Raw genomic sequence first — 11,967 nt, 5'->3', positions numbered from 1 at the left:
AGATTGTGACAAGCCCCCTCATGATTTTATCATAAACCTTATCTACATTTATCGTGATTTTTATATATTCCTCTGTAAGGTCACCCCTCTGCCTCCTACATTCCATGGAAACGAATCCCAGTCTTTATAATTTTACCCCTCTAGTCCTGGTGACATCTTTCCGTACCTTTCTGCAGCATTTGAAAGAAATTTGAAGTTGGTCTGGACTCTACCAGAACAGAGAAAAGAATTGCATGGTTATCGTGGAGTAAAATCTAATGGTATAACAGGGTAGGAGCCCAGTGGGGAGAAATTATGCACATCCAACCCCTATTCAGCCTTCTATTAATTAGAAACACATGGCATTCAATTTCCGAGTTTACGCTGCTGTTGTGTGTCAAGAATGTACAGTAAGTGGAAAAGCTCCCATTTAGTGCACAATTGTTTTTTAGTCCTTAAGGAATATCAGTCATTATAATAAAGTTGCCGCAGAAAAAGCTTGTCATTATAGTTTTTAAACTTTTAATTTCTAAAGAACAGGAAAGCTCACAGAAAACGTATTTGAAAGAAAAATAACAGCTGAATATGTGGAAAAAAAGACACAAGGGACTGCTGGTGCTTCTTTACAAAAAAGACACAAAGTGCTGGAGTAACTCAGCTGGTCAGGCAGCAGCACTGGAGAACATGGAGAGGTGACGTTTTGTGTCGGGACCCTTCAGATTGATTGTGGTGGGGGGGATTGAAAGAAAGTTGGAAGAGAGGAGGGCAGAACAAATCCTGGCAAGTAACAGGTGAATACTGGTGAGGAGGTTTTTTTAAAAGGCAGATGGTCTGACAAAGGAGAGGGATAAAAAGACTGAAGGTGTTTGACAAAGGGATTGAAGAGTTGCAAATGGTGGAGCTGGGGGATCGAACGAGTGGAGAAATCAGTGCAGACCCAGGTGGGGTACAGGGGGAATGGGGGTTCCTTGGACAGAGTAATGGGAGGAGGTGTAGCAACAGGTCTTGCATCTCCTGTGGTTGCAGGGGAAAGTACCTGAGGAGGGGGTGGTTTGGGTTGGAAGGGATGTTAAACGGGGAGTTGCGGAGGGAATGGTCTCAGCGGAGATGGGAAGATGTGACTAGTGGTGGGATCCTGTTGTACATGGTGAAAATGTCAGAGGATTATGTGCTGTGTGTGACAGCTGATGGGGTCAGAGGTGAGGACTAGTGTGACTGTCCTTTTGCAACTGGGGGGTGGGGGTGCAAGAGTGGAACTGCGGGGTACCGAGGAGATATGTGTAATGGCTTCATCTATAAGAGGGGACTATCGACTGACATCTATTATAAACTGATTGACCCCCACAACTACACTTCTCTCCCTGCCTCCTGCAAAGACTCTATTCCCTACTCCTAATTCTTCTGTCTCCTCCGCATCTGCGCCCATGGTGAGGTTTCCATACCAGGGCATCTGAGATGTCCTAATTCTTTCGGGAATGGGTGTTCCTCTGTTCATTCATAGATGAGGCCTGATTTCTCTAACTTCGTAACCCTTAGATCGCCTCTCTCCATCCCTTCCCCACCTTAGTCGTCGTACTATTTTCACTGTCATCCTGCTGAGTTTCATTGTCTGGATAACTCGTTATCACATTCTCCACAGCCAACAATGGACCATTGTGGATTCCGCCTTTCTTTGATCTTCGTTGCTGGCTTTAATTTGTCCTTTTGCATACCTTTCATTCATTTATTCCATGCACCTTTTCATATTTCTAGTTCCCCTCTCCCCTGACTCACTGAAGAAGGGTCTCAACTCAAAACATCACCTATTCCTTTTCCCCAGAGGTGCTGCCTGACCCTCCAAGTTACTCCAGCTTTTTTGTGACTGACTCGAAGCAAAACTGGATAAAACACAGCTGAACATTTTGAAGCTCATAAGGTAATGAAGTAGAGCTAACGGTGTTTTGTGAAAAGGAAAATGTGTGTGACTAATTGTTTTTGAATATGTAACTACTGGATATATAGAGGAATAAATGTAGTGTATTTAGATTTCCAGAACAGATTCCATTCAATGCCACATAACAATTTAGTGGTGAAGCGGAGAATGCACAGGAGGGATAATACAGCAGCAGGAATGGGGCAGTAGCTAACTAACAGAAAACAGAATCAGGATAAATTAATAATTTTCAGATTGGCAATAGGTAACTAATGGATGAAATATAATGTGGGAAAATGTGAGGTTATCCATTTTTGAAGGAAGAACTGAAAATATTTATTTCAGTGAACACGGCCAACAAAAAGAGATTTGTGGGTCCTTGTATATGAAATACAAGAACTTAGCATGGAGGTACATCATATTATTGGGAAACTAATGGAATGTTGGCCTTTACTGCAATAGATAAGGAGTCAAAATTTATGGCAATTTTGATGCAACTCTACAGTCTAGCCAACTCCTGGAATTAAGGGACTGATGTACAAACAAAGTCGAGCAGGTTGGGTCTAGGTGTTTGAGTTATAGAGGGATGTGAGATTATTTAGCGGAGGTTGACAGAATGAATGCTGACAGCATGTTTCTGATAGTGGATCTCTCTAGCACTAGCGATGGATTGGTTCAGGTGAAGATGGGGAGGAAATCTTCTTTCAGAAGGTGGGTAATCCCTGTAATTTTCTATCCCAGAGAACTGAGAAGGCACATTTGGAGTCACTGACATACGTTAGTCATTTAAACATCAAGAAATTCAGTTGATAAATAGACAGAGAATGGGAGTGATACTGAGTTCAAGATAATATTGATTGATGGTGCAGACTGAAAGAGTTGGAGACATAAGAAACTGCAGATGTTGGAATCTTGAACAAAACCCAAAGTGCTGGAGGAACTCAGCAGGTCAGGCAGCAGCCGTGCAGGGAATGGACAGATGGCATTTAGGGTTGGGACTCTTTAGACTGGTGGAGTAGGAGGGAAAAAGAAAAAGCAAGGTGGGTCTGGGGAAAAGCCTGGCAAGTGATAGGCAGATACAGGTGAGGGTGAATTATTGGCAAATGGGTGGGGATGGAGACAAAGGCTAGAGGTGAAAAGGAGACAAGAGGGTGTCAGATAAAGGGAAGAGGATAAGTGAAATGTAAAGCCAGTAGGAGGGATTTTAGTGGAAGCAGCCACAGCACAGGGAGAGGAAAAAGGAGATGCAAGAAATATAGGACTAAGCGATGGGAGATGAGCTGATTAGCCGCCTCCCTGTAGGCAGCACAGTGGCGCAGATGGCAGAGTCACAGTTCCAGAGACCAAGATTCAATGTTGACCTTGAGTGCTATCTGTGTGGAGTTTGCACATTCTCCCTGGACTCTAGTTTATTTTGTGTGCTCCAGTTTCCTCCCACTCCCCAAAGACGTGTGGCTTTGTGGGTTAATCGACCTCTGTAAAATTGCCCTAGCATGTAGGGAGTGGTTGTGAAAGTGAGATAACGTAGAACTAGTGTGCACGATTGTCAGTATGGACTTGGTTGACTAAATGACCTGTTTCCAAGCTGTATCTCAAAACTAAACATCTTGTTCTTATTTTAACTGTTATGAATGGCTTTGAATAACATTTAGGAGGGAACTTGATCCTGATATGAATGTTAAACATCACCAATGCCAAAACCCATAGGTGTGAGTTAATTAACATTTCAAAAGTTTAATATTATGTTTGAGATGTATAAGGGCATAAGTCTGATGGATTTTGGGTATTATCGATTAAAATCTAATCACCTGGACAGATAGATTTACATGCTGGAATGTTGCCTGAGACTGGTGTCATTCTAAAAGCATTTTCCGAACATTGCCGACGCAATGATGTTGCAACGTGGTATTTTGTTCGATAATAGTTTAATTGAAGATATACACCAAACTGTTCTGATCCATTTTATTCTAACTCGCTCCAAGTCTTTTTCCATTACTGGTGTTACAAAATAAATGATATGCTAGAGCATAATGTAGATCTCATGTATGGACATACCCATTTAAAGAATTTCCCTGATACATATGATACATAATCGGATCTAGGTTATGTCTAATTGGCCCACTGTATCGAAACGAAACTTTTATTTGGTACGTTTGTGGCTCCAGTGCATGTCCACATTTATTTGCAAACAAATACATCTTGTAGTTTCAGTGAATGTCGAAAGAAAGTTTAGAATGCATCTCCTAGGTGTGCTCTGTGGTGACTGGCGATCTGGGTGGAGTCTGCCCATCCAACCCGTGCGAATACGATGAAGCGCCGGGCAAACTGTAACCGGCATATGTAGCCTATCAGCGCTGCGAGTCATTGCAATGCTTCCCGCTTCACCTGCTAACAGCCGCCGACCAGCTGTTTGAGGGAGGCATGCAAGAAGTGGAGATTGGGAACAATTGAGGTTCACTTTGCCTTTCTTCTCCCCCATCCCCCGCCCTGCTCAGGCTCCCCCGCACCCCAGCGATGCGCGCTTCTCGCAGCGACTTCCCTCCCGCTGATGCCGCTGCGCCGAGCCGTCCAGAGGGTGCAGACACGGGCACCTCGAGGCGCGCCCCCACTTCCCCACCAGGCCGCGCGCTCCGCACCTCCACGGCCGCGCGCTCCCCACCCCCACGGCCGCGCGCACGAGTGGTGGGTGCGATGCCGCGACGCGAGGAGCATCGCACCGCGCGGGCGCTGTCGGGAGGCGCGAGCTGGCGCATGCCCGGTGGCGCGGCGGCGTCAGTGCGCAGTGACGGGCTGTGGGAGCGGAAGGACGGCGTCTGGGCCGCGTAAAGCCAGCGCAACTATAACGTTAAAGACCCCGGTCCAGCCGAGCGGCGATCGCAGAGTTCCGCCCTCTGGCGCTCTTCACCCGTCCTCGGTTTAAGCCGCCGGCCGTCGGCGGCAGAGAGAGAGAGAGAGAGTGTGAGCGAGAGGGGAAGGCGGTGCCGGGCAGGCCCAAGTTCTCACACGCGCGCCTGGCGCCATTACCCGCGCGCCCGGCGGCTCCTCCTCGCCTCCCTCCTCCTCTCCTCGCCGCCGCCGCGGCTCCTCCTCGCCCGGCGGCTCCTGCGGCTCCCCGAGGCGCCGAGACCCGGGGCCCCGCGAGCACGCGCCGAGACCGGGATTCGTCCGCAAGGGGCCCCGGCGCGAGCACCCGAGTGATCTGCACGGCGAAGAAGAAGGGGGGTAGCTTTGTCGAAGAGTTGGTGAGCTGCAGAAATTAGCACCTAGAGGTAACCAAAGATCCTAGAGGGACAAGATAGACCACTCCTTCGAAATTCAATGGGCTGACGTGTAGTACGCAACGGAACGTCACGGCCGCCATTTGTTACAGCAGCAATCCGGTACCCGCTGTGAAAAGCAAAGATTATAGGCTCCGCTAAAGGCGAAGGAAAGATCCTCAAGCGTAGCGGGCCTTGTGTGGCCGCCGCGCTTTAACACACACAAAAAATTAAATTTCAGCGTACGGGAAGATTTATATGAAGGGGGGTGTAGCTTTGAGATAATAGTTTAGTATCAGAAGCTGATTTAAATAATGCAGAATTTATTTGTCTTGTAAGCACCAATATATATGCATATATATATTTACACACACATATATATACACATACATATATACACACACACATATATACACATACATACCCTATCACATACAAATACACACATGCGATGAATACACACATATGGGAACATATATACAACATATACATATACATGCATATATATACACATACATATATATATTATACATATGAGGAACCAACGAGAGCCGTGAAAGGTTGAGTCTTCATTAGGCAGGCAGTGACTAGTGGGGTACCCCAGTGCTGGGACGCTCAGTCTAGGAGACTGCAAGGTGACTTGGATAGGCTGGTGTGAGTGGGCAAATGTAGGTTTTTAGAGGTTTTCTGGTAAACAGGGCATGCAGGTTCTCTCCTCCCCCAAATCTGAGGAAGGACATTATCCGAGGAACAAGGTGGGGTGGTAATCATATATTACCAATACCCTATATATAATATGTAGGTAGGCGTATTCAGGATCTCATAAACATCGAGGCACCGTGGTTAATACAAAAATCAGGACGAAGCCTGAACTCGTCGGTGGATGTTGTTTTAAAACTGGACGATTAACGCCGTTCGTTCCGAAGACTATCGATGGGCTTGGGTTTGCGGAAATAGGACGCGAGCTGCGGATGTTTTTCGCGCGGGAGGGTAAGTCTCATTCATGAAGTTTATCGCCTTGTTTCCAAAACAAATGTTTCAATACGTGTGCAGAACATGCTTAGTATTTGACGTGATCATCGCAGAAGGCAGCTCATCTGTAATTTGTACTTAAGCAAAGCCTTGCCCAATATACTTTTGCTGATTAGTTTTATTTAGAGCCCGCAGAATATTACTCGGTGACAACTTAGTAAAGCAAAGCGGGAATATGAAATCTGCAAATTTAGCATCGCTCGCCGTTGTAAATAAAAGGGAGGGACAGGAGAGTTCAATCCTCAGGATTAAATGGAATAGCGAGAAACGGTGTCAGGTTATATTGCAGTGTTGAGGCCAAAGTGCACTTGGGGATGGGGTGAATGGGGGATGGGGAGACGCTTGAAATCTCAGGTGTAATGACTACTCCCCTGAGCACGTGTGAAAACATAGTTATTGCTCGGACACTAACAACAACACATTGTAATTCCCAACTCAAGACAGACTCAAATTCATTTTCAAGACTGCCTTTACACCGTGCTGGAAGTTTTTTGTTTTGTTTTTTGATCCCTCCAGGGGAGGATTGCGACAGAGTAATTGCTCGCGGTTTTGGTTTTGTGATGTGGGACTAGCTTTGCTGCTGGTGAAGCCCTGTTTAATTATCTCCTTTTGTTAGCACCCCCTCCCAACACACAAACACGCGCGCAGAGCCGGAGATGGCCTGCCCCGAGAGATAGTGTGAGGACAGGGTTAGAAGTGCCCCTCTGGTAAAACTATCCTCGCCTCCGCCGCGCAGCTACGGCCTCCAGGTCTGAGGGGGTGTGGATTAAAGGCTTCGAGTGACCCATCGTGCTTTGGCTCTGCTCTACACTCCAGGAACTGTGTAGTTGGGACCGCGCTTCCGATCCCTTCCGCCCCGCTGCTGTATTAAAACAGATCGCGAACATGTTTCCAAGTCAGCGGCCGCTCGGTCGCGCTGCCGGCCCCTTTAACCTTGGTGCGCCTGGGGGTGGGATGGGGCGGGAAGATGGGCTATTTTGCTTCAAAGATCAGATGAGTGGGGGTGGCTGGAGGTGGTGATATTGAAAGCTCCGAGACCGAGCGGATCGAGGAAGGCGCCAAATCAAATGTAGAGGTTCGATTGCAGCGGCCTGGGGCGGCAACAGTTCGCGTTCACGTGGTCAGGAGGAAGCACTGCTGTTCCGTGGCGAGCAACACGGAGGATGTGCTTCAGTTGGAGGGCCCGCGCCGAATTTCTCTCACCCGTCCTTTGACGGAGATTGTGACCCAGTCGGCTTTGAGCCATTACTAAGATCGGCGGAGTCAAACCTTCCTCAACCAGGCAAGATAAATCGAACCGATTTGCGTCCTCTTGTATCGGACGTTCAGCCCCCTCCTAGGGTGCAATGCAGTTTCCACATGCTACCCCGGTGCTTGCAATAACAAGTCGTGCCTGTTAAACCAAGCCAAGGGTCCAACTTTTATACATTGAAGTAGGTATTAGACAATGAAGGTGATCTATAACCTTTTTATTTAATATTGGGGTACGCTTGATTAAGTTGACTTGCAGGCTTGTTATAAAGCATGGAGCAATCTGAACAAATATCGCCATGCTAGTAGAAAGGGGCGTTTAGATTTTATCTGACATTTTGCACGTTTAAAATGTAATCTTTTAAATTATACATGTTTTGGAGGATGATGATCAATCCTTCTCGTAGAGCAATTATGTTATTTGTCAAATAAGCTGTCCTTTTTATTGTATTAGAATATAGTTTCACTTAATCCAATCCAAGTACTTAACCATTTAGAAAAAAAAACAAGATTGTGTGCAGTTGCTAGAGATTATTGGTAGGCATTTTTAATATTAATAGTTTAGTAAGAATGTTCTGGGCTTCAGGTACATATTAATGGACTGATTATGTGAACATAAATGTGCAAAGCAGTTATGAAGGACAGATAAGGAAAGGGAATACACATTAAATGGTAGGATGTTGAGAAGTGTAGAGGAACATATGGAGTGGATGTCCACTCATCACCCGAGATAGTTAACAGGAAGGATCTATCATCTTAGTAGAGGTCAGTGATTTAAGTTAATCGGTAGAAAGATTAGAAAATAATTGAGAGAGAAAAATTGGTGGGGATTTGGTTATTATTTTCTGAAAAGATGGTGCAAACGAATGTCCTTCCATGTTTGGGGAAAATATCTGGATGATCACTGGAAGAGCCATAATTTGCAAGGCCAAAAATCAGGAGCATAATCGTGTATTTAACTAGAAGTTTAAGGACCTGGTTAGGTGTTTTAAATTTTTGATTCCATGATCATAACAACATGGTTCTTCTCAGTACTAATCTGACACAACACCAGAACAAGAAAAAAGTGGAAGATTCATGGGCATGCATGTGAACATGTGGTTAAAGGGGATTTCAAGAGCTTGGTTGACTCGGTGAGAACCATCCCTGTCAGATCTTGGAGTCTCAAATTAACTGCCCTGAGGATGAGACCATCAGTCTTTTCCTTCTGTGCACGTGCGAGGAAGGTCTAGAAAACATAACAGTGGTTTTTGTTGAGATTCATCCTGTAAATCTGCATAACACAAGAGTGCGCTCGACAAACTATACCCAGAGTTGCACTTTGAGACTTACATAAGCTGCTAATGGAAGGTTGTCGGCTTGCTGAAAGCTGTACTTTAGTTCAAAACATGCCAGTCTTCCAATGTAAGTAATTAGTCAATGCATATTCTCATTTAAGACATCTATGTTTCGAACAATAACGGTCCCACTAATGATCCCTGCAGTGCATCACTTGTTGCAGACTTCCAGTCAGAAAAACACCCATGCACAATTAAATGCAGCAGACTGAGACACCCTACGTTACAGAACTATGCTGAGGGCAACAGTAAAAATTGCTGCATCTGCTACAAAGGCTTAATGGAGAAGGGCTAGTGTACAGTTGCCCTTCTTGTATTGTAATTGGTGACACACAAATGCACTGTAGTACATGTTTGCAATTTTTATATATTTTGAGCTGGAAATTGGATTTTAAGGAGTGACAAAGGAAGATAAAGGTGGAGCAGTTACGGAAATCACTATCGGGACAAAACATTGTTGAGATGTGTAAAATATTGAGTCATACAGCATTGAATGGGTCTTTCTGGTACACCGTGTCCATGTCAGCTGAGAAGCCTATTTACGCATATCCTATTTGCCTATATTAGACCCTAATTTCCTTTGTCTTCCGGTCTTAAACATGTCCAATTTCCTTTTAGTTGTTTTTGCCACTACCACCATCTCTTGCAGGTCATTGCAGATAACTATCACCCTCTCTGCAAATCTTACTCCTCCCCTGAGATCTCTCAAATTTCTCCCTCTCACTTTAAATGTGCCTTTCAGTTCTGCACTCCCCTGCCTTGTGAGAAATACTCCTATCCTGTTGGCTATCCTGTTTATACCTCTCCTAACATTATAAATATCCATAAGGTCATCTCTCAGTCTCCTATGTTCTAGTGAGAACCAACCAAGCATTTCTAATCAATCCTCATACCTGCAGCTCTCAATTCCAGGCAACATCCTGGCCTCTTGTACATTCTCTCCATTGCTACCAGATCTGTACATTGCTCCAAATGCAATCTAATAATTGTTTAGCATGACTGAAACATGATGTCCCTACTCTAGTAGTCAGTGCTTCAGCCAATGAAAGCATGCAGACCAACTGTCTACTTCATTATCCTATTCACCTGTGTCACCACTTCCAGAAATTTAATAAAAACCATCAGCAAAATCATGGACCAGTCTCATCCCTGTTACACCCTCTTCTCCCCAGGCAAGCGGTACAGCAATTTGAAAATGCATACCTCCAGATTTAGGGACAATTTCTTCCCGGCTGTCACTAGGCAACAATATAGTTCTCAACAGTTCTCTCATTAGCTAGAGTGCGGTCCTGACCTACATCTATCTCATTGGAAATCTTTGAACTATCTTTAATTGGAATTTATGTTACACTAAATGTTGTACCCTTTATCTGTGTACTGTGGATGGTTTGATTGTAATGTACAAAGTTTTTTCTTTGACTGGATAGCATACAAACAAAAGCTTTTCATTGCACCTCAGTACATGTGACATTATTAAATTAAACGTATGGACTTGCACCCCAAGGTCCCTCTAAATATCAGTTCATAAGGTCTCTGCCTTTACTCTATATGTCCGACCAGAATTTAACATTCTAATGCGCATTACCTCACTCTCGTGATCACATTCCCTCAGCCTTTGTTCCATTTAACTTTTCAGTTGTATGTCCCATGGTGTCCCACGGACAACATAGAACAATACAGCACAAGAATGGGCCCTTTGGCCCACAATGTCTGTTCCCAACAGGATGCCGAGACCAATTTGAATCTGCCTGCACGTAATCTATAGCCCTCCATTCCCTGCATTTCAATATGCCTATCCAAAAGTCTCAAGTGCCATTATCATATCTTCCTCAACCACCACCCCCAGCAGCACGTTTTATGCACTCACCTCCCTCTTTTTTCCAAAAATGCCCTGAGCATCTCTTTTAAATTTTGCCTTTCTCACTTTAAAGATATGGCCTCTAGTATTTAATTTTTTTCCCATCCTGGGGGAAAAGATTCTGATTGTCTATCGTATCTATGCTTCTCACAACTTTATTTACTTCTCTCTTTGGGCTCCCTGCAATCTCCTGCATTCCAGAGAAAACAATCCAAGTCTGTCCGACTGCTCCCTGTAGCTAATATCCCCTAATCCAGGCATCATTCTGATAAACCTCCTCTGCACCTGTCCAAAGTTTCCACACCCTTCCTGTGTTGAGACGAACAGAACTGCACACAATACTCCAAATGTGGACTCGATAAAGTTCTATAAAGCTGCGCCAAGACTTCCTGGCTTCTTGTACTCAATGCCCCTACCTATGAATGAAAGAAAGCATATCATATTCCTTCTTTACCACTCTAACTACTTGTGTTGCCATTTCCAGGGAGTTATGGACTTAGACCCTAAGATCCCTCTGTACATCAATGTTTTAAGGGTCATGCTGTTCATCATATATTTTCATCTTCCATTTGGCCTCCCGTGGTCAGATTAAACTTCATAAGCCATTTATTTGCCCATTTCTGGAGCTGATTTATATCCCGCTGTTTACTTCGACATCCTTTCTAGCAGTCCGGGATTCCAGAAATCTTGGTGTAATCTGCAAATTTTTCGTGTCATCTGCAGTTTTACTCATCAAGTTATTTGTGGTTCCAGCATTGATCCCAGCGGTGAACCACTTGTTACAGACTTCAGATTAAAATACTCATCCACCACTAACTACTCTCTGCTTTCTATCACTAGGCCAAGTTTTGAAACAGTTTGCCAACACGCCTTGAATCTCTGGTAGCTTATCCAAACAACCAGACTATCAAGTGCGACCTAGTCAAACGCTTCCCTGAAGTCCTGGTAAAACCATGCCTGCCCTGCTAACTTCAATAATTGCCCTGCTAGCTTACCTCTTTTAAAAAAAAAAACTCAATCAGATCTGTGAGATGCTAAAAAACACTCATATTGGTGGTCAGAACATTATATTTAAAAGCACAGAACCGAAACAGGAACATTCATTAATTAGAAAGTCATGAATTGCACAACAATTCAACTTGGACAATAAGCACCTCAATAATGATGAAGAATACAACGTTACACCTAATTACAGGAGTTAAAAACCTGATGCTCATTATTGGCCAATGATGACATAATACAATGGTTTCCTGCTTTCTTCTCCCAAGTATTTGTTGATATGGTTGAAGAAATAAATTAGGAAAATTATAAATGAAGGATCTGTCATGAAAATTTATATCA

The 11,967-nt window shown here is 44.4% G+C and overlaps 1 protein-coding gene across 7 annotated transcripts in view; it reads left to right on the top strand.

Moving 5' to 3' along the window:
- The first annotated feature begins 5,896 nt into the window (after positions 1 to 5,896).
- mgaa (MAX dimerization protein MGA a) overlaps positions 5,897 to 11,967 on the top strand; it is a 114,756-nt gene continuing 108,685 nt past the window's right edge. For 6 of the 7 annotated variants that reach the window (XM_055640990.1, XM_055640991.1, XM_055640989.1 and 3 more), the window contains exon 1: positions 5,897 to 6,138. The gene's annotated coding sequence lies outside the window, so the exon portion shown is untranslated. Of the gene's footprint in view, positions 6,139 to 7,182; positions 7,614 to 11,967 lie in introns of those variants that run through there. The other variant, XM_055640988.1, reaches the window with a different exon arrangement.

The sequence above is a fragment of the Leucoraja erinacea genome, chromosome 9 (assembly GCF_028641065.1).
Source record: "Leucoraja erinacea ecotype New England chromosome 9, Leri_hhj_1, whole genome shotgun sequence".
Classification (NCBI taxonomy): Eukaryota; Metazoa; Chordata; class Chondrichthyes; order Rajiformes; family Rajidae; genus Leucoraja; species Leucoraja erinaceus.
This window is presented reverse-complemented; position numbering and strand designations above follow the sequence as displayed.